The sequence below is a fragment of the Dreissena polymorpha genome, chromosome 5, assembly GCF_020536995.1.
Source record: "Dreissena polymorpha isolate Duluth1 chromosome 5, UMN_Dpol_1.0, whole genome shotgun sequence".
In the NCBI taxonomy this organism is placed as follows: Eukaryota; Metazoa; Mollusca; class Bivalvia; order Myida; family Dreissenidae; genus Dreissena; species Dreissena polymorpha.
Window position 1 is genome coordinate 89,485,626 of NC_068359.1, and position 3,045 is coordinate 89,488,670.

A 3,045-nucleotide genomic window follows, 5' to 3' on the forward strand; every position below is an offset into this window, starting at 1 on the left:
GATTAAAACGACACATATTTATTAGAAATCTACACAGTGAATGTGTGTCACGGAAACTGGTGTTAGAAAATTGGAGTTCAGTCTACTAGCAATATCTTTTACTTATATGGGTCTCAACAATAAGTGTTAACATGTGTACTTGTAATAAAGGGCCGGGCCCAACAATGCTCATTAATTATATTGATACCTAAAGTGTTCATTATACCTTTAATGTTAATTACTTATATGGGACCCTAGAATGTCAACTTGTATATTTTATGTTGGACCCAACGATGTTTCTTACTTATATGGCACCCAACAATGTTTCATATATGGAACCCAACAATTTTTCTTACAATACTTCGTATATATGGGACCCAACAATGTTTCTTATATATGGGACCCAACAATACTTCTTATATAGGACCCAACAATATTTCTTATATAGTATCTGACAATATTTCTTACAATACTTATTATATATGGGACCCAACAATGTGTCTTATATGTATATATGGGACCCAACAGTACTTCTTATATAGGACCCAACAATATTTCTTACAATAATTCTTAAATATGAGACCCAACAATGTTTCTTTATATATGGGACCCAACAACATTTCTTATATGGGACCCACGAATATTTCTCATAATACTTCATATATGGGACCTGACAATATACCTTATAACATAATACGGGACCCCACAATATTACTTATATGGAACACAACAGTATTTCTTATATGAGACCCGAAAATGAGTGTAAACATGTTTATTTCTTATATGGGACCCTTCAATGTTTTACCGGTATGGAACAATAAATTGTATTAAACAAATTGCATTAAACAAATGATGTCCAATACATGTACATCGCAAGCTACATGTATATTGCGATCATGGTCCATGGATGTGCAGTGTAGTTAAGTAAACAACTGATTGCTAAAAAAATAGAATCATTAATGATTATCATTTTACTGCACAAAATTCAGGGCAACCACAAAATAAGTATGGGTGACCTAATTTTGTACTCTTGCGGCCCTGCAGGGCGACTTGCTTTTAGCAATATTTTACACCCATGCAGGTGTGTAGCTTTCTTAAAGCACTGTTAAATATGTAGTTTATACATTGTGTTGCTCTCCCTGCCCTATTGTTGAGGTCAATATGCTGCATTGTCATTGAAGTCATGGGGTGTGTGGCACCAGGTTTGGCACGAATAAAAACGTCCCGGGAAATCCGATCAATACTTTGAAAGTGGGCAATACTGGGCAATATTACCTTTTCTTCAATACATATTCAGTTTTGATTGCTATCATAAATCATAAATGCTCTGCAATAATCTTTTATAAAGAAAAAGACAATCTTTTCATTTAAAGATGCATAATACAAGGTATGAGGCATAATGTGTAGAAGTAGAACAGCGATTTCTTTTCTTCTTTGTAAAGTACCGAAAAACGGCACTTTCCCAATCTGGGAAAATTACATATTTCCCAAATGAAGGTTAATTTTTTTAATTAACTTTAATAAATTTACCTATGCAGCTCTATGGCTAGAACCTTAGTAAATATAATATTAAATACTTGACATCAGTTATTCTCAATTTTAAGGTATTTGTTAGCAAAACCTCAAATACTAATTTCCCAATTTAAAGATTCTACGACGCATTTTCCCTATTTCAAGGTTTTCACGACTCAAATTTTCCCAATTTTGAGGTTTTCACGACTTAATTTTTCCCAATTGGACCGGTACGGGTACTTTTCCCAATAGGACAAACAAATCGCTGTAGTATTCTTCAAGTGGAAGAAAATATTAACTGATTGATTCAGTTTTTAATGTTAATGTATACCCTTAATGGGGAAGGAGTATGTCCACTGAACATGTGTATAACACCTGAAGCGATGTGCGTGCACAGTTCTTTTGCCAGAATTCTTCATGCATTATTTTCTGAGAATCAGGCGAAATTATTTTTTTTAATTAAAATATATCGAATATATGTAGGTGTTGTGTTAACACTAGCACAGGTGTCTGCTTTTATTTGTAATTAATGTAGAAATTCAATATACATGTGCACATGTAGAGGACCAATACAATGCATGGAATATGTAAAAATTTGGATTATTTTAATTGAAGTAAGATTTTAAAATTGAATTACACCTCGTCTACTGAATTCAATAAGTCATGTAACTGACATTTTTATACATTTTTACTTTTTTCCATTGTTGTGTTTATTAAGGTGACATACATCAACTGTTAAAATATTAAGTCAACCTTTTTGGTAAAATAATGATTTTACCAAATTTTTAAAATTAACATTACGAACTCATGTCATTTTCTGAATGTAAAAAGCAGCGTAACTAACATTTTGTTAAATTTTCAGGAGAAGCCAAAAACTGTTTTATCAAAATAATAAACATTTTTTTCGTATTCAAATTTTCTGATTAGTATGATCAAAACACTTGAAAAACGAAACAAACCCCAAATTGATATGTCTTTTTTAAAACAATAAAACATTAAAAAAGGAGCAGTTCCCATAATTTCAAAACTGATATATTTTTAATGCAAAAAGTAACGTAAGTGCTCTTACTGCATATCGGAAAATGTTGGAAAATATGCATTCCTGAACAATTCACAAAATGTCAGTTACCCTAGTTATTACATTCAGTAGACGACCTGTTTATCCCTGATTTTGGCGGTTTCCTTTTTTTCAAGTGTTGTACATGTAATTTTAGTGAAACAAAATACTCGGAGCGCATTCGTATGACGTCATCCTAGAGGGTTTATTTCTTAATGTACTCACAATTATATGAGGAACCGCTTGATACGAGGGCAAGGTACCATACAACAAAATACACGGAGTGCCTGGGTCAATCATTAATTTCAACAGCTATTTCTGGTAAAACAAATATCACCAGAATAAGTTTTTTTTTACCGGCATAAGGTAACTGGAGAGTATATGTTGCAAACTAAATATGCTCCTGTATATGCTTGTTGAGTCGTGGGTTATTTTCATTAAGTTGTCACATCACAAAATCAAATATTTAATACATATATGACTATGAATCATTATAA